At 44.9% G+C, this 19,972-nt stretch overlaps 1 long non-coding RNA gene across 1 annotated transcript; it reads right to left on the bottom strand.

The window, feature by feature from the left end:
- Positions 1 to 467: 467 nt before the first annotated feature.
- On the bottom strand, positions 468 to 1,114 carry LOC310830693. Its single transcript, XR_014557677.1, has 2 exons — positions 961 to 1,114; positions 468 to 811 (listed from the first exon to the last, which is right to left on the bottom strand). It is a non-coding gene; the product is annotated as an uncharacterized lncRNA (long non-coding RNA).
- Between the last annotated feature and the right edge of the window lie 18,858 nt (positions 1,115 to 19,972).

The raw sequence follows: 19,972 nt of genomic DNA on the forward strand, positions 1-19,972 counted from the left end.
GAAAACAAAAACAAACAAACTTCCTGCCAAAAAAACAACAACCTGGAACAAAGCAACTTAGTACTTTTGAAGAGAATATTTTAGACCCATCAACTTTCTGCTGCCCTAGTTTTCTACTTGCAGGGAATGTGGCGTGTTTTTTTATTTTAGAGGAACATTCAAAATTATGATTCCTCTCTCCACACTATGAAACAGTACAGTCCATTTGACTATCCCCTTTTGTTCATGTGGAGATCAGGCTGCCCTCCACCTTCTTTATTGGCGTTCTTTTTCCACCTGAATTTATCCTCACCCTCCATTCAATATAGTTCACAGTTAATTAACCAAACTGCCCCAGTTGCACAAAATGATCATAACTTTGCCTGGATGCCTGAATGCCCTTTATGATGTGTGCACAAATCATGCTATTATAAAAGTGGCTTTATAAAAGTCTTCTTGACGGAGGAGACAGAAGAAGTGAACAGAAATGGTGTCGGCTGTTGTTTTTAATTAGTCGCCTTGCAAGCATCTTTATTTTTTTTAAGCAACAGCAGGTAATTTAAATCCCAATGACTTAAACCCCAATGCTCTGAAAGTGCCTTTTCAACAGCTTTAACAAGAGCTTCACCCTCATTGTACTTTGCTTCCTAGGTAAATGGAACCTTAATCCTTGTATGGCAGATGTCATGTGCATTCTAATGAAGGAATCAAAAGGCTAGAGATGTAATCTATCTATTCTCCAGAACAGCATGTCCTTCAGGTGGGTGCAGATGCCCTTGAGCTGTCCACAGTGCCTTGGTGAGAAGCAGAAAATCAGCTAGTAGAGACTCTTCTGGTAGTGAGATAGAACAAAGAGGATTTTTGCTGTTAGATTTGTGTCTAACCTTATATTCTGTGGAGACTGCTCTATTAGGGCAAGTGGGGCAGGGCCCCACCAAGTTCCATTGTCAGTCAATCCCACTTGTCTGCCTCTTTACATACAACCAATCCAGGGGTTGGAACGGCCTGTCAGCTTCCTCCAGCTTAAGTCTCAGTGTTGCCTTTGTAGAACTCAGAAAGGAGAGGGTCAAAACCAGGATTAGTTGGCTCTAATCTCTCATTGGCTCTGGCTCCCCCTACTGTTGGGCTCCCTGCATTCCACTCTACCAGTAACAATGGGCAACAGTCAACAATCCTTAGTCCATCCATGTTAGTATTGTCTCCCTCAGCACCACCACCTCAGTTTGGTGCCTTCCAGATATTTTGGACCACAATTCCCAATAACCCCAGTCAGCATGGGAAAGATGGGAATGGTATACCTGAAGGAGTGTCTCCATCCCTGTTGTTCAGCCCAGACACTGAGGTCCAGCTCTGAGGGCCTTCTGGCGGTTTCCTCACTGTGAGAAGTGAGGTTATAGGGAACCAGGCAGAGGGCCTTCTTGGTAATGGCCCCGACCTTGTGGAATGCCCTCCTGTCAGATGTCAAGGAGATAAACATCCATCTGACTTTTAGAAAACATCTGAAGGCAGTCCTGTACAGAAAAGTTTTTCATGTTTATCATGTTTTTAATAATTTGTTGGGAGCCACCTAGAGTGGGTGAGGCAACCCAGTCAGATGGGTGGCATATAAATAATAATATAATATTATTATTAGTCTAAGTAGGAAAAGCTGGTCTACAATGGCTGGCAGCTGCAGGATTTCAGACAGGAGTGCATCCTTGAATTTAGGTCCTTCTGTATGCCTGTAGGCCTGAACCATGGCCTTTCCCCACATACAAGAGTGTAGGAAGGTACTTTATACTGATTCCGGGCAGTGGTCTCTCTCGCTCAGTATTGGCTACATCACATGTGGGGAACTTTTGACCCTCCAGAGCCTGCTGAACTATATCTCCCATCATCCCTGGCTGGTGGCCATGCTTTCTGGGGCTGATGGGAGTTGTTGTCCAGCAACATCTGGAGGCTGAATGGCTCCTCACACTTGATCTACACAGGCTGGTAGTGACTCTCCAGCGCCAGGAGGTCTTTACCAGCCTGGCCAGGAATTGAATCTGCCATTGAACAGAGACCCTGTTAACCCTTACAACACCCTATTTTTATTTCATTATAAGGATCGCTGATTGAGTGCCTCCATACTCCTACCTACTACTACTAATGTTATTTTTTTATATACCACCCATCGGGGTGGGTTACCCCAGCCAGTCTGGGTGGCTTCAACAAATTAAAACACGACATCGAACATTTTTCAAAAAATAATAATTTCTACAGTGATACCTTGGGTCAGGCTGTAAACCAAAACAGGTTGTAACCCAAGACACGCTTTCGCCAATGGGGTCTCCAAGAAAAAAATGGGTTGTAATCCAAAATAAATGGGCTGTAATCCAAAAAAAGGGACACACACTTCAGGGTTTGACGTGGTTGTAATCCAAAACAGTTGCAAACCAAGGTACCACTGTATTCGTTTTCAATTACAATCCAATAATAGCCTCATTATAACAATACCGATTTATAATACAATTATTAATACCAATCGTTCAAATACTGAATTATATAATTTAGATAAACTGCCCGCCTCCCGCACGCTAGAATTGATGATTTGATTTCTGTGTTCCAAAATCCTATTAATTTCCATTATATTCCAGTCATAATATACAACATCTGCAGTATTAATAACTTCTATTTGTGTTGACACGTTAAACAATTTATAAAACTACAAGTGAGAAACTCAAACGATATCCTTGTTCTTCCTGTGTTGGCAATTATTCTGTCTGTGGTGTTTCTTCATGTCCTTGTGAGATGCTATGTCTTTACCCCTGGTTGTTGCTGTTATCCATCATGCCTTGGGCGGAGCTGATATCTCATTGTTGTCAAACATTAAAAACTTCCCTATACAGGGCTGCCTTCAAATTTCCTCCAAAGGTTGTATAGTTACTTATCTCATTGACATCTGATGGGAGGGTGTTCCACAAGGCGGACACCACTCAGCGGTGGAGCAAGCTGATTGGGCACCTGGGATGGCGTGCGTGCCTTGCACCCAGGGGCAGGGCCAGCCACCTGTGGGGCCTCAGAGGAGTCTGCCTGCCTCCTCCCACTCAGCCACCCTACAGCTGAGGGGGAGGCAGTGGGTGGACTGTTTGGGGCAGCGTGGAGCCTGCTAGCACCCAAGCCACCACATCACTCCCAGGAGAAAGGCGTGGCTCGGATGCACTGCAGGCCCTGCAGTGAGTGGTGCCCGGCATTTTGTCACACCCCCCCCCCAGTAGTGACACCCGGGGCGGCCCACACCCACCTTACCCCTCTTCCTCCGCCCCGGCACCACTACTAAGAAGATCCTCTGCCAGCTTCCCTGTAACCTCAGTGTGCCAGTGTGGTGTAGTGGTTAAGAGTGGTATACTCGTAATCTGGTGAACCGGGTTCGCATCTCTGCTCCTCCACATGCAGCTGCTGGGTGACCTTGGGCTAGTCACCCTTCTCTGAAGTCTCTCAGCCTCACTCACCTCACAGAGTGTTTGTTGTGGGGGAGGAAGGGAAAGGAGAATGTTAGCTGCTTTGAGACTCCTTCGGGTAGTGATAAAGCGGGGTATCAAATCCAAACTCTTCTTCTTCTTCTCCTTGCAATGAGGGAACTGTCAGAAGGCCCTCAGAGCACCTGCTTTTCCTGCTGTAGCCATTGACTTTGCAATAGTCCCTGTTTTCTGGTACCTGTCAATGGTAAACAACTGTCTCTATTTTTTCCCTTTTAGGGATGCCTTTACATTTTTTTTGCTACAGATACTCCAGGTGTCATTCTCTAGGATGTTTCAGCTGCCTCCCCAGGTTCCTTAGAACCGAGTAGGTGGAGTGGACTCATCTGATCTCTAGGGCATAAATAATCTCAAGTAGCTGCACAATTAGGATGCTTCAGGTAGAAGGTTTTTGATATATATAGAATTGCTGCTGCTCATGGTCAAAGGTTTTTCACATCGTCCACATGATGTCATCATCAAAATGCCTGATTGCCCTTTTTCTTCATTTAATTCAGATTTCCCACCAGTTGCTGGATGCTGAAGGCACACCTGAATCTCAGTAACCTGGCTCAGAGGACCTGCTCTCTCAGCCGACAGTGTGGGATTGCCTTGGGAACTGTGGGGACTTCCAGAGTGTCTCAATATATGGGTGAGATGCAAACACAAACCAGCAAATTCAGGTGACTCAGTTATGGTTGATTGGGAGGTATTGTGCAATGGTTCCACTTCCTCAAAATATCAGATGTTTTGCAATGAAGAAGAAGAATTTGGATTTGATATCCCGCTTTATCACTACCTTAAGGAGTCTCAAAGCGGCTAACAATCTCCTTTCCTTTCCACCCCCACAACAAACACTCTGTGAGGTGAGTGGGGCTGAGAAACTTCAGAGAAGTGTGACTGGCCCAAGGTCACCCAGCAGCTGCATGTGGAGGAGCGGGGAAGCGAACCTGGTTCACCAGATTACGAGTCTACTGCTCTTAACCACTACACTACACTGGTTCACTCAATGAGGAAAATGACCAGGGAAATGCACTGGAAACCATGGGATAAAACTCGCTTTGACACAACAGCATGTAACCTCCCTGCAAACAACTTAGGAGCAATGCTCAATAAACAGGTCCTCTGGATACACCCTCTCCAGACTGCTCTTTCATTGCGGGTATACTCTGCAACCAGTTCTTGACCCAATAATATTGCATTTGTGATGGCTTTATATTGTTTTAATTAGTTCCATGATGCTCTCTCAATGCTTGAACCCTACTGCTGCCTGGAGGGGCTGCAGCACAACAAAAGCGGAACAAAATAAACCAGAACATTTGCAGTATTAAAAGTTAAGCAGAATTTTAGCGGGAAGTTATGGAAACAAAGTCATGTGACCACCCTAGAACTTCCGCTGTTACAAATAGTATTGAAAGCGGAATCATGCGTGATCACCGCAATAGCATTGTGAGTACAACTCATCGTGAACACACAATAAAGTATGATGTATGGAGGAGCACCCTGGAGAGAGAGAGAGAAAGAGAGAAGAGAGATTTTGCACAAGACCTCTTAATCAAAATTCCAGTATATCATTGCATACCAGTATATCACTGCTGCTGCGTTCTTTAGGGCAGGTGAAGGGAAGCAGCAGACTGGTATAGCTAAATATCACTTGTGCAAAACTAGTTTTTAATAAAGAGAGAAAGAAATGGCTATCCCCCACCTGCAAAGCACAAGCCTCCATGTTGCCTATTGTGACACGTGATCTAAACAAAGGATGGTAGAACATGCTATTTGTGCACTTCTGATAGCTCAGTTGGTTAGAGCATGGTGCTTGCAGGTTCGATCGGCCACACACTTCTGCATTGCAGGAGTTGGACTGGGTGACTCTCAGGGTCCCTTCTGACTCTATGATTCTGTGATAGGGGAGGGAAGGTTTTGTGCAGAAATACCTGTGGGCATGTCCTGAACAGAAAAAGGCTAGTGGAAGATGGTGGTGGTACGGGGGAGTGATTGAGGGGCTGTGACAAAACACATCATTCCATCAAGCTCTGTCTCCTGGTATGGATGGCAAATGTCTGCACAGCAATGAATGCGGAATGCATGGAACCTTGTGGGCCAGACTGGCATGCACAAAAAGCAGAACTAAGAGACCCATTTCCATTGCTGTATAAATAGCCCCCATCTGGAAGCACCCTAAGGTGCCATGATAACAACAACAATACCTACAGTACATTGTCTCCCAGTATGTTTCCGAGCACAATTCAAAGTGTTGGTGCTGACATTTAAAGCCCAGTATACCTGAAGGAGCATCTCCACCTCCATCATTCAGCCCAGACACTGAGGTCCAGCTCCGAGGGCCTTCTGGCTGTTCCCTCACTGCAAGAAGTGAGGTTACAGGGAACCAGGCAGAGGGCCTTCTCGGTAGTGGCACCTGCCCTGTGGAACGCCCTCCCATCAGATGTCAAGGAAATAAACAACTATCTGACATCTGAAGGCAGCCCTGTATAGGGAAGTTTTTAATGTTTGATGTTTTACTGTTTCATTATTATTATCATCAATAATTATGCTGGGAGCCAGAGTGGCTGGGGAAACCCAGCCAGATGGGCGGGGTATAAATAATACATTAGTAGTAGTAGTAGTAGTAGTAGTAGTAGTAGTAGTACTCTGCCCATCTGACTGGGCTGTCCTTGCCACTCTGGGTGGCTTCCAACACACATAAAAACATGGTAGTGACAGCCTGCCACCCCTGCCTGCCTGGAGAGCTATGTTTCAGAGGTATACTGCACTCTGCAGAACACACTGAGAGCACGATGGCGCGTCCCCCGCCCCCAGGAACTCTTTAACCCAGAGAGCAAACTCCATCTTGCCTTTTAAACCAGTGGGAAGGGCCACTGCAGAGTCGCTCAGCCCTGGCCCATCAAGCTGTATTAATAGGAAGGGAGTGGTGCGCGTCTCAGCTGCAGCAATGCTGGTCAGCGAAATCATATGGGTGCCACAAACGCCGCCCCCGCCCCTGTTTTCCCGGGTGAAGTGTGGGCGGACAGGCGATGCCTTTGGCCCGCACAAAGTTTGGGGCTGGCAAGGAGCAGCGATGGGCTTCAGAGCGTTTCCTGTTACTGTAGTTGTCGAAGGCTGACCCTGAAACAAGCTTAGCATTTTGGACAGCCGTAATCCCCCCAGGACAGCATTCTTTTCACGAATTTATAGAGTTTTTCTAAGATTTTGAAACGGGTTGCTTTTTTCCGGAGAGATCATTCTCATTCTCTCTCTCTTCCTCCTCCTTTCCCCCCTGTAGCAAATTTCCCAACCCGTGGAATTTTCTAGGCTGAGAAATAGGTGGCGGGGGGGGGGGGCATATTTTCCAGAACAGTTCCCAGGAATCTGTGCAAATCTGTTTTCTCACAGGGAAAGAGAGGGGGACGCTCTCCTGCTCAAGCAGTACACGAGCCCTGAGGTTACTTTTTAAAGAGCTCTTGCGCAGTTCCCATCAATTCTGCAATGGGGTTTGCGCAGGAGAATTCCCCTCTGGATTCCGAACACAGCTTGCTAATTATATCGATAAATGAGAAGGGAGAAAACAGTTATTATTTAGGCAAAATGCTGGGGAGGAGGAGAGTAATTAATTTTAATTTTCCCGAACAGAGAAAAGAACCTTCCCACTTACTAGAGCAGAAAATCCCAAAAATAGCTGTTGAAAACATTTATTTTAAATAAAGAGAAAAACCAAAACCACACCTAGGAGCTTCCTCATAGATGCATTTAATTTAACGTCTATTATTTTCTTAAGTTGCAACATGGCTCTTCCTCTTCAGGGAGCAGAGGCCGGCTTTTCTTGGTGCAGAAAAAAAACCATTTTAGGGTGTTGGCGTGGTGTTCCACTTAACCCAGCCAGATGACCAAGATAATGTCCCAAAATACTCACCTCTGAAAAATGAATCTGTAAAGTAAACCGTTGGTTGTAAAGAGGTTTAATGTAGGCGAGGGAGATAACCCTGTTATATTTAAAGATGCTGACGTTCTTAGAAATCGTGTCAGTCTCTTATTGCAAGCTGCATATTATATAGCAAATAAATAAAGCTTCGGCCCTTATTTTTTAAACAACAACAACGATCGTTGCTGTCTACTACAATGCATTCCCCTTGCTTCTCTAGACGAGCGTATTAAACAGCTTAGCAACAATTAACTTCATTTTGTACTAATCGCGACTTCAAATAACAGGAGCGGTCAATAAACAAATAAAAATCCACATTTTAAACTGCTGCTAATCTTGCAGTCAATACCTGCCACGGACGCTTCCAACCCTACGCGAAGGCTCTTTCTTTCTTTCTACCTTTAAACGAATTGTTAACCAAGAAAGCAAACTTCTTGATCTCCATTTTTGTTTCCTTTTATTAAATGAACGCGAGGTTCTCTTTTAAATGCCTGCCCGTCTCTCTGCGTTTTTACAATGCACAGTTTTCAGCCAGAGGGAGAGAGAAATGGACAAGTCGAGCGGAATCTTTCCCTGCGACAGCGTTGCTGACCTTTTAAAAAAGTTCGCATAAGATTATCCTGATTTATTTTTGTTTAATGTAGCGCAGGTCTGTCTTGGAGGTCCACATTTCCTTGCAGAACACAGCCGGTACCTTTTCCTCCCCTGACATAAGGTGTTTTATTTATTAAAGAAACACCCCCCAAAAAACACCCCTGGTTACAACTATTTCATCGCAACTGAAATGATTGCTACTGAGTTGCAATCATTTAATTCTAACTGGCCTTAATTATGGGCTGCATATCTCCCATAATAATATCCTCTAACATGGTATTCCCCCCCAACACATCTTAATTCTCAAGCTTTGAGTTACTGTGTTGTCGGTTTAAACGTCCCTTATGTCGCTTGCTACGCACTAGCGCCTATTACTTATTAAAACTTTTAGCACTCTCTGTTTTCCGTTCTTGGGGCAAGTTATTTTCCTACGTCCCAAAAGATGATGATGATGATAATGATGTTGATAATGATAATAACCATCTCGAAGATCTATTAGGTAAGCCACCTTGAAATGAACCAGAGATGCGGAAGAACAGGAACCTCTTCCAAAAGCTTTATATTAAACACGTGATTGCCTCTCTTTTATGTTTAATCCAGTTTTTTTAATTCCGCTTCCACCTCTCTCTCCCACCCAAACCAAGTATTTTCTTTTACACTTGCCTGTATTGTCTGCAATTTTTTTTTCCAGGCCGGTACAGAAACAACCCGACCTGGAACTTACTTCAGTAAACTTACTTAACTGCAAGCGATTCTTAGAAATGAATAAGGGAGCTATTTTCTTTCTAATGCCGCCTTATGCAACCGCATCTACATATAACTAATTTGTATCTATACCCACAGCTACTGTATCATTTTGTTTACAGGCGTTTATTCCTTGTATACTGTGCCACCCGGACCTGCTGTGGGGCCAAGCCATCCATTTCCACTGTATCTCCGTGGGGTGTTCAGGATCAGGGCTTAACACTCATAATTATTGAGTCAGCCCAGCTTGGCCTCAGTAGAGGTGCATAATTTTTTGAATGGAAAGTCGTGTGTTAATTAAATTGTTGATTTTGAAACGCAGGCATGCAAAACTCGCAATGGGAAGCTATGAGGGACGTGTTTCATTCAGAAACAACTACGGACTGATTGTGTGCACTCGGCTTTATTTATTCATTCGTTTTTGAAACTGCCGTAAACCGCCTCGACCGCTGCTTCTAGGGCGGAATACAGTAATCCTCTGAAATAAAGACATAAATAAAATCGGCGTTGTAAATGGCAGTCGTTCCGCAGCTCTTTCAAAACCTTCGATCATCAAAGGCGACGTGCGAGTTGTGGCCCTTGCAGTCTGGGTCCTTCTCGCTTAAAATATCCCCCAGATATTTTATAACAGGGCAGGCATCACGCGTTTATTTAACAAAAAACATAGAAGTAAAATACAAATACCTGGGAATTCAGGCTGCTGTTCTGTGCGCACTTACTTGGGACTGAGGAAGCCCAATTGAATTCAGTGGAGCGTCTCCACCCCCATCGTTCTGCCCGGACACTGAGGTCCAGCTCCGAAGGCCTTCTGGCGGTTCCCTCGCTGCGAGAAGCCAAGTTACAGGGAACCAGGCAGAGGGCCTTCTCCGTAGTGGCGCCCGCCCTGTGGAACGCCCTCCCACCAGATGTCAAAGAGAAAAATAACTACCAAACTTTTAGAAGACATCTAAAGGCAGCCCTGTTTAGGGAAGCTTTTAAGGTTTAATAGGTTATTGTATTTTAGTGTTTTGTTGGAAGCCGCCAAGAGTGGCTGGGGGGACCCAGCCAGATGGGAGGGGTAATAATAATAATAATAATAATAATAATAATAATAATAATATTCAATTAGCTTCTTTCCAAGGAAACATGGGATCAAAGTGGCCTGCTGTTGCAAGATCTCATCATCGTTCCTTTATTTGACCTGAGACATTATCCGACCTTGGACTGTGTAAAAACCAAGAACGATCAACAGGAGTCCTATTGAAAAAGAGAGAGATAGGTGCTGGGGCTCAGAGTTGCCATTCCACGCATGGAAACTGTCCACACACACCCCACCTGATTCCAGATGTGTGAAAAGGAACTAAGTGTATGTAGCTATAACTCCGCTGGGAGAGCAAAGCACTCTGCACATGCTTAGAGTAATTTCTTCCTTTTGATAAGAGTTTCTTACATTCTCAGTGGTGCCCTCAGGGCAGGACTTAGGGGGCAGAGATCCAGGGTCCCCAACTCGGTAGAATGAATAGGAGGAGCCCCCCCAAAAAAAAAACACACCCTGCAGGGCTAGCTTAATTCATTTTGAAGGAAGTGAGCACATTCCCATCTAAACGGAGCAAGTGGGAGAGATCCCTTACCTAACTAAGGGTACAATCGGGGGCAAAACTTCAGCTCTGAAAGCCGGTTCCGGGGCTGACAGCTGATCTTCTACAGGTCCCTCCAAGGTCCCGAAATAATATTAAAAGGAGATCCTAGTTTTAATATTTTAAATATTAAAAGGAGATATTCCTTTTTACCTCCTGTGCCGCCTCCACTTCTAACAACAGAATCCACCCTTTTCCATGTAAACTGCTGCCACCAATACAGTAATTCAAAATAATTTCAAGACTCGGGAAATAAAGCATCCGGTGGGAGTTTTTTTTTTTTGGGGGGGGGGAATTTGGCCGATATTTTGTTTTGTCTTGGCTGCTTGCTGTAAGCAAACCTGCCTTTCGACGTGTAAACACTTGCACACGTTTTTCAAACGTGTACAAAGCGCGTTGCTCTCTCCCGATGCTGAATTTCTGTTGCTGTTGTGGAGAGATCCAGACACGCCTGGGCCCATAGTGGCCTATCTATCTTCATATTCCTGTTGTACATTTCATTTTCTCTCTCCCGCAATTGCCCTCTTCCGCTTTCGACCAGGGATTAAAGGGGGTGGGGTGATTGACACGCGTCGCTCAAAGGTCTACGTGCGAACTTTCCGGAGATGGAAGAGAAGCCAGTGTACATTGGAGACAAGGTAGGTTTTTAGACTCACATGGTAGGTTTTAGGCTAAACAGACCCAACTCCCAAGTGATGCATTGCAGGGGGTCTTAGGGTGCGGGGAATAAAACAAGAACCTGCTAAGGCGAGCAATAAACATTTGCACCTCTCTTTTCCTTCCTTTCTTTGCTCTACCGAATGCTATAATAAGGATCGCTGTTACAAATTCCTACCAATGGCCTGCTTTCTATAGGAACTAATAGTGCACCACTGTGCATGTTTACTCAGAAGGAAATCGCGTTGCTTTTAAGGTGCTTGCTCCCATGTATGCATGTATTATTATTATTATTATTATTATTATTATTAATTTATCTCCTGCCCATCTGGCTGGGTTTCCCCAGCCATGTATGCAGGCATTTATCTGGATAATTTAAAAAACCAGCCCTTTCTCAATAGGGACAAGTGGGTATAGGGCTGCAGCCTGTGAAAGACCACGTTATCCATAGGTCACCGAGGGTGGGCTGTGTTCTGCATTGTGGAGCCGGAAGCTCGCCTAAGTCAACTATCGATATTTATGCCAGACTGTATCCTCGCCTGCTAGGGAACCTCTCCCATTTTCTTGCAGTGGAGCTTTCCTCCGGGTAAACAGGCATCCGGGTCGAGTCTTAAGCAGCCCGCATTTGAAAGCATATTCTCCCCTCCCTTTCCTCTCTAAATAATTCTGGGCACTGTGGTTTATGAAGGGTTGCTGTGAACTGTAACTCCGCGAGGAGTAAACTACAATGCCCAGAATTCTTTGAGCGTGAGAATGCGCTTGGAATGTGCTCTATAATTCTATTAGTTGAGATTCCAGCATCGCAGGGGGTTGGACTAGATGGGGTGGGGTGTCCCCTGGGTTTTTGTTGTTGTTAATGGTATAGTGTGGAAGTAAACTAAGTTGGCTTCTTGCAACTGATAGCAAGTTTCACTAAATTGAATGGGGCTGATTTCAAAGTAAATACGTCTGATAATGCAGCCAGAGGAAATATATAAACCGGGTGGTCTCTCCCCGCCCCCCTATATATTTTTCCTTTGAACTCACCCACAAAGGCTGTGATAAGAAGTGAGCAATCCTATTCGTGTCTACTCAGAACTAAGGCCCACATCGTTGAATGGGATTTACTCCCAGGTAAGGGTGCATTAGGCTGTATGAACATTTAAAAAAAATGTTTTTATTTAAAGATTTTAATGTATAACCATCTCTGTTTTCAGTTCTCAGAGTCCTTTCCACAGGTCAGTTAGCATGAAGGAGGACTTCGCTGCATCCTATCAGTGATGGCATGGGAACTACCCAATCAACCCCTCACATTCCACACCCCACTGCAAGAGACTGTTCTATCTGCCACCTTTTCCAGTGACACTCTTATTGTGAAAACAGAGAAAAATGTTACAGGCTGCGAGAGAGGTGCTTGTCTTAAAGATGCCTGGATGCTCTGTGATGAATAAGGCAATTCTATGTATATATAGTAACAGTAGTGCCATTCTTTTGCACCTGGCTCTGGTTGGCTTCAAGCAAAAAACAAATAAGTGGTACCTTGGTTCTCAAACTTAATCTGTTCCGAAAGTCCGTTCCAAAACCAAAGTGTTCCAAAACCAAGGCGTACTTTCCCATAATGCAAAACAGATTGATTGATCCATTCCAGACTCTCAAAAACAACCCCTAAAACAGCAATTTAACATGAATTTTACTATCTAACAAGACCATTGATCCATAAAATGAAAGCAATAATCAATGTTCTGTACTATAAAATAAACGAGACAGTATTGTAGATGATAAAAATTAAATTATTATTATTTTCTTACCTGCACTGATGATAGTACAGTGGTACATTGGGTTAAGAACTTAATTCGTTCTGGAGGTCCGTTATTAACCTGAAACTGTTCTTAACCTCAGGTACCACTTTAGCTAATGGGGCCTCTCGCTGCTGCCGCGCCGCCGCCAAATGATTTCTGTTTTCATCCTGAAAGCAAAGTTCTTAACCCAAGGTACTACCGGTATTTTTGGGCTAGCAGTGTCTGTAACCTGAAGCGTCTGTAACCCGAGGTACCACTGTAATTGTTTGGATGGGGGGCTTTTATCCATTTCTGCAGTCACACAATCAATCAATCAATCAATCAATCAATCAATCATACAATGAAAACCAAGCCAGGCAGTCACAGAAATTAAAAAGCCACACAAACAAAAACGAAAAAAATAGCAAAAACAAAAGCACCAAATATCACCTCAGAACACTGCAATCAGAAACGGAAGGCCTTAATTATGATGGGGGGGGGGGGAGAGACTTAAATGAGCTGTGCAAGGGTAAAAGTGGAAGGAAGGAAGCCTTAATTACTATGTGGGGGGCTCAAATTAACTGTGCAACAATGAAAACGGAAGCTCGGGAGCACGTTCGGCTTCCGAGGCAAAGTTCGACACCTACTTTTGGGTTTGCAGTGTTCAAGTTCTGAGTTGTTCAGGAACTAAGCTGTTTGAAAACCGAGGTACCACTATAATGTAAATCCTGCAAGCCTACCCACTGCAGCATGACATCATTAGGTGAGATGTTGTCTTGCCTATGGCCCATGGAAATGAATGGAAACTTGTAAGAGGACAATTGCAACCAAAAGACAATATTCCAGTGGTGGGGTTGGTCAGTTTCCACTTTGGCCTACCTACTCGATGTCAAGGAACCACCACCATGCTGTCATACCAACCAAGAGTTGCTTCTTATAAGTGGCTCAATTCGAGGCCACCTTCTTTGATGGCTCCATCAGATAATACACTTGAAAGGGCAACATCTAACGCATTGAAAGTTCAGATGCTGTGCAGTGTGCCCAACAATAACCCTTAGGTCTCAAACCCTTAGGTCTCTGTTGCCATCCACACGATTTTCTGAAGTATCCAGTCAATGGTCTCATGCAATACCTCAAAGCAACATGGGCTATGTACACATTAGCCAGTGCCGGATTTATGTATAAGCTAAACAAGCTATAGGTTAGGGCCCCACTCTCTTGGGGGCCCCAAAAAAAATTAAAGGAAAAAACAACCTGGATGTACATTTCCAAAATATAAAATAAAAAACAAATAAAATAAAACATACATACAGCAACAGTGTTTTGTGTTGTGTAGGCTCCTATGATGTAAGTAATGGACCCTGCCTGCTAGCCTGCTCCCTAAAATATCACTGGTTTGCTCCTTTCTATATATAGGGTGCCTACATTCTGCATGGACTGGTTGAATGGCAACATGTGCAAATGGCTTTAGATACCTATTAGGTCCATAAATTACCATATAGCATATATTCAACACAAAAAAAGCGACAATATGTTGTTGGCAAAAGGACAGCTGGACATATAAAGGGCCCCATTACCTTAAGTAGCTTAGGGCCTCATCAAACCTAAATCCGGACCTGACATTAGCAGCTTAAAATAGAGCAAGGCTGTTCCTCACCTGCTGTGTTTCCAGTCACATCTTTATGTTGCTGTAGACCCCAGAGAAGGGTGGGTGGGTTTATCTTCACCCGATGCCCATTAACTGATTAGTTTTCCCACGCCAAACCCCAAATTCACTAAAGCTGTTTGTCCACACATGTGCAATGGCTGGCTGAACTGTACACACATCAGCCTAGCTGTGGCTTCTGTTTTCTAATCAGCTGGTAACTGATTTGCAGGAAAGTGCATCAAGCAGAAGTCTATCTCAAGAAACTACAGGAGAGGTGTGGATTGTGGTTCATGCCATGTATACACATCTTCAGACTCCAGCTGTGCAAATGATAATGCATACACAGCCTGACTGTGTGGAGACTTTGATGGAATAGCTTCTCTGAATCAGGATGCTGAAGTTCAGGCATGCCTTCAGCATGTAGCAAATGGCAGAAATTGGTGTTGTTCTTCTCGTATTGGGATCCGCTGGAAGCAGAATGAATAGGCTGTGCTCAGAGGAGGAGCAAATTGAAGGAAGGGTGTGGCGATAGAGATCACCCACCTAAAAATCACTACACACGATAAACCACCCATTTAAAAAATGCACTAATGAGCTTCCACTCCAACAGTGAATGTATGTGGATGTGTTTTTACTTACTGAAATTTTCTGGGAAAGGGGAAATTCAGATCAAACATAAAATTAAAAAGAAAAAGAAGAGCTGGCTGGCATTTTGATGAAAACAACGTCATGCGGATGCTGCGAAAATTTGTGTGCATGAGCTCTGATGCCACAATAAACTCCTGCCTGGAAGCATCCCAGGGTAGTAAACTATCCCAAAACAAATCCATGTGTATCCTGTCAAAAGAAGGGCATTCATGTCTCCTCTGCATGATCAATTTTTGTTTGAAAAATCCCGTAAGACTTTTTTATTTTTTATTTTTACCCTATTCCTTCCATTGGCTGAAATATAAAAATGTCATGTTCGATTTGGCCTCAGTGGCATGTGCCTCAGTTGCATCCAGTTTGGATTACTGTAACACGCACTACGTGGGGCTGGCTTTGGAAAGTGCTCAGAAACTTCGGCTGGCTCAAAAGGTAAAGATAAAGGGACCCCTGACCATTAGGTCCAGTCGTGGCCGACTCTGGGGTTGCAGCGCTCATCTCGCTTTATTGGCTGAGGGAGCCAGCATACAGCTTCCGGGTCATGTGGCCAGCATGACTAAGCCGCTTCTGGCGAACCAGAGCAGCACACGGAAACGCCGTTTACCTTCCCGCTGGAGCGGTACCTATTTATCTACTTGCACTTTGACGTGCTTTCGAACTGCTAGGTTGGCAGGAGCAGGGACCGAGCAACAGGAGCTCACCCTGTCGCGGGGATTCGAACTGCCAACCTTCTGATCGGCAAGTCCTAGGCTCTGTAGTTTAACCCACAGCGCCACAAGAGCTGCAGCCAAATTGCTGACCGGGATTGCTTCTAGGGAGCATACAACTCCCTTGCTAGGACATCTCCACTGGCTGTTTCCGGGCACAATTCAAAGTGTTGATTATGATCTACAAAGTGCTACACGGCTTAGGTTCAAGCTATCCGATTGTATTCCCTTATATGAACCTTTCCGGGTTCTGGCATCTTGTGGGGAGTCTCCCTTCTCTCATGCCTGCCACCCTCACAGGTACACAGGAGAGAGCGTTCTTGGTGCCTTCTCCCAGACTCTGGAACTTCCTCCCTACAGAAGCTACTGTAGACTGGCTCCCTCTGGCAGGTGATGACCTTCTTGTTGCAAAAGGCTTAGGGAACCGACTGCTTTTTATCAAAGGGCTAGTGCTGTGCTGTTTATAGTGTAATTATTTGTATGTTTTAAACAGTTTTTATATATGTACAGTGGTACCTCGGGTTAAGTACTTAATTCGTTCCGGAGGTCCGTTCTTAACCTGAAACTGTTCTTAACCTGAAGCACCACTTTAGCGAATGGGGCCTCCTGCTGCTGGAGCATGATTTCTGTTCTCATCCTGAAGCAAAGTTCTTAACCCGAGGTACTATTTCTGGGTTAGCGGAGTCTGTAACCCGAAGCGTATGTAACATGAAGCGTATGTAACCCAAGGTACCACTGTATACCGTTTTAATGCTATCACTGTTTATTTTTAATTAAGGTTTTCCCTATGTTTTTAGCAATTCTTTTTATCCATAAGCCACCTTGGGTCCTGTCAGGGGGAAAAGGCAGGGTATAAAGAAACAACAACATCACACCAAAGGCAACCCCCCCCCCCCCAAATATATTTCTTGGAATATATTATGTTCCAGGCTTTTTTGGATCTGCTTTTGTCTGAAAAATGTCATGTTACATCCCCTTGCCCTCATAGCCACTGGACATTTTTTTTCCATTGGCTAGGGGAAAAAACCTGCTGGAGAGCTCATTGTGGTGGTGGTGTTGTTGTTATATTTTATTTATATCCCACCCATTTACTGGGGTGCCTCAGCCACTCTGGGCAGCTGACAACATATATAAAAGTGCAATAAAACATTACAAATTAAAAGGCACCCCTATACAGGGCTGCCTTCAGACAGTGGCAGAGCTTCATTGCTCCGGCACTGGGGGTGGGGGGTGGAGAGCAGGTGGGGCTGGTGTGCTTCCTGGGGGTGGGGCATGCCGCCTGCAGGGGCGTGGCACCCAGCGTGGCCAGGGAGCAGCCGCAAAGGCACCCAACTGGGATTGTGCTGCCGGGGGCAGTGCACTCCCCCCGCACTCCTCTTCCTTCACCAGTGTCTTCAGATATCTTCTAAAGATAATATAGTTACTCATCTCCTTCGCATCTGGTGGGAGGGCGTTCCACAGGGCGGGTGCCACTACTGAGAAGGCCCTGTGCCTGGTTCCCTGTAGCTTCACTTCTCACAGTGAGGGTACTGCCAGAAGGCTCTCAGAGCTGGATCTCATCCCATTGATCCTTTTCAGGGAGTGGCTTCATCCTTGGCCGAGATGGGGAACTTCAGGCCCTTAGGAGTTGTTGGACTTCAACTTTCATCAGCCCCAGCTGGCATGGCCAATGAACAGAGACGATGGAAGCTGTACTCCCAACATCTGAAATGCCACAAGTTTCCCAACCGTGCTCTGAGTTAGGCTCATAAAACAGACAACAAAATAAGATACACACAAAGTCTAACTTTTGTGATTTGACCACCATTATGCAATTTATAATTTGTGTGCAAAGAGGATTCAGGCGCCTCATGGTTTGTGAGGCTCTTCAGGGAAAGTGTGTGTAAGGGTGAACAAGGAAAGACCTGCAGAGGTTTCTATAAAAAGCACACCGATCAATCCATTTGCTCCTCATAGCACCACAGCCTCTGGATTGCTGTTCCTTCTCTCAGAACACCCACCACCTTGGTTGCAGCAAGGCAGAGGGACAAAAAGAGACAGTTTGGATTGTGTTGCATCACAGTAGTCTTTGGTTGTGTACACACTGCCAGCTTAAAAAACAGCTGAGGTTGTGTAAGCACTATACCTTTAAAGTACACTCCAAGCACGTTTCCCCCGCAAAGAATTCTGGGCACTGCAGTTTGTTAAGGGTTGCCGGCAATTGTAATTCTGTGAGGGGTAAACTACGGCACCCAGAATTCTTGCAGGGAAAGAATGTGCCTTAAATGTATATTGTGTACACAGCCTAGTTCATTATTTTCTTCCATTCAGATTGAAGCTGGGTGTGGGTGTGGGTGTGGGGGGGAGAACAGCAAAATACAGCATTTCCTAAGAAACGACAGGATACAGTACAGTGGTACCTTGGGTTACATACGCTTCAGGTTACAGACTCCACTAACCCAGAAATAGTACCTCAGGTTAAGAACTTTGCTTCAGGATAAGAACAGAAATCGTGCTCCAGCAGCGCAGCAGCAGCAGGAGGCCCCATTAGCTAAAGTGGTGCTTCAGGTTAAGAACAGTTACAGGTTAAGAACGGACCTCCGGAATGAATAACCCGAGGTACCACTGTATAGATACGGATTGTGGCTAACACAGGATGTGTATGTTTGCTTCCTAAATCAGCAGTGGAAGGGCAATGGGTGCAAAGAAAACAGGTGTGTAGAGAGATAATATCCAGCCAGTTGTTACTGTAGCAACTAAACCAGGTAGGAGTGTTGGTTTGGAAGGTTCTCTGGCTGGAGAAGAAGCATCCAAGGCCTACAGTTCTGTGATGGATTCCAGGGAGAAACATTCAGATGGCTCTATTCCCTCCTTCGGCATACAGCTGATTTGCCCCAGGTAAAAAAAAAATCCTACCAATGTGTTTGAAACAACGCCGCCGCGCCCAAACGACAAAAATAATGGGAATAAAGCCCAATAAAACCTTTATCTATAGGCAGGATGAGGCTGTGGTCATATGAGGTAAGCCTTCAGGGCAGAGAACTTTATAGGAAAGGTTTCTAAAATACACACATCAAAGACGGACGGACAATGGTTGTTCGGTTTATCTCAGCAGGGAGTCTTTTAAACAAGGAGGAGGAGGAGAAAAGCCCAAGACAATAATAATGCCTTCACAACATGGGAAGGTAGGCCCACCCTGGCCATTCAGCGCTGCCTCCATCTTGTGGCTCAGCGGCGCCAGAGGAAGAACACAGAAGTCGCTGGCCTTTAAAAGATGCAACAGCAGCCTTCTTTTTCCTGGAACACACTCTTCCTCGGCGCGTCGCTTGTTATTGGTCTCCCAGCCCCCACCATCTTTGCTGACTCAGAGCTTGCTGGAGATTATTCAGACTGGAAGTCGCATCATTTTTCTGCCGGCTCCGTCATTAAACGTTAATCACTGGAAAGGGGAATTAACTCTTTTGTTCGCCCTTCGGGATGCATAGGAAGCAAGCGGCCCGACAGTCTGGCCCTCAAACAGGGTTGCTGTTGCGGCAGCCGATAAAACTATCAAGATAGGTCACGGCGTGACAGCATGGGTTGTGCTGCAGTCATGAGACGGCCCAGAAAAATTAGAATGCTATGGAGCCAGGGAACCATTTCATACCTTCCAGCATTTCTCCAATGAAAATAGGGACATCCTATTCCACATTAGGAAACTTCTCCCGCACTGTGTCTCCTGCACGCACAGACGTCATATAAACATCTACATGGTCACACTGAACCAACTGCAGCCTCTCCGCCTAACCTACCTCACAGGATCGTTGTAAAGAAAAAAATGTGCAAGGGAAGGGATTGTGTACAACAGCTTTCACAGACAAATGGAATGAAATAGAATTTTAGCTGTAAGCTGCTTTGAGTCCCTGTCAGGGGGAAAGGTCGAAAAATAATAATAATAGAAACATACTAGAGAGTAAATCCTATTGAACTCAGTGGGGCTTAATTCTGAATAAAACTGTTTAGGATTGCAATGTAAGGCTGCCCAGTCTTTACCCGGTTTCCTGGGAGTAAGCTCCATTGAATATAGTGCAACTTACTTTTGAAAACACAGTGTAAGGCTCCATTTACAATAAAGGAATTGACGCTCCACACATTTCCTTAAAAATTGCTGGCTGCTGATGCATTGCAATTAAATAATTTAAAGTGGATTGGTGACATTTTCCTTCAAAATTATAGGAAGGGCTTTGTATGTCAGATTCATCATTTCCTTCA

Source organism: Podarcis gaigeae (assembly GCF_964106915.1).
Source record: "Podarcis gaigeae genome assembly, chromosome: 13".
NCBI lineage: Eukaryota > Metazoa > Chordata > Lepidosauria > Squamata > Lacertidae > Podarcis > Podarcis gaigeae.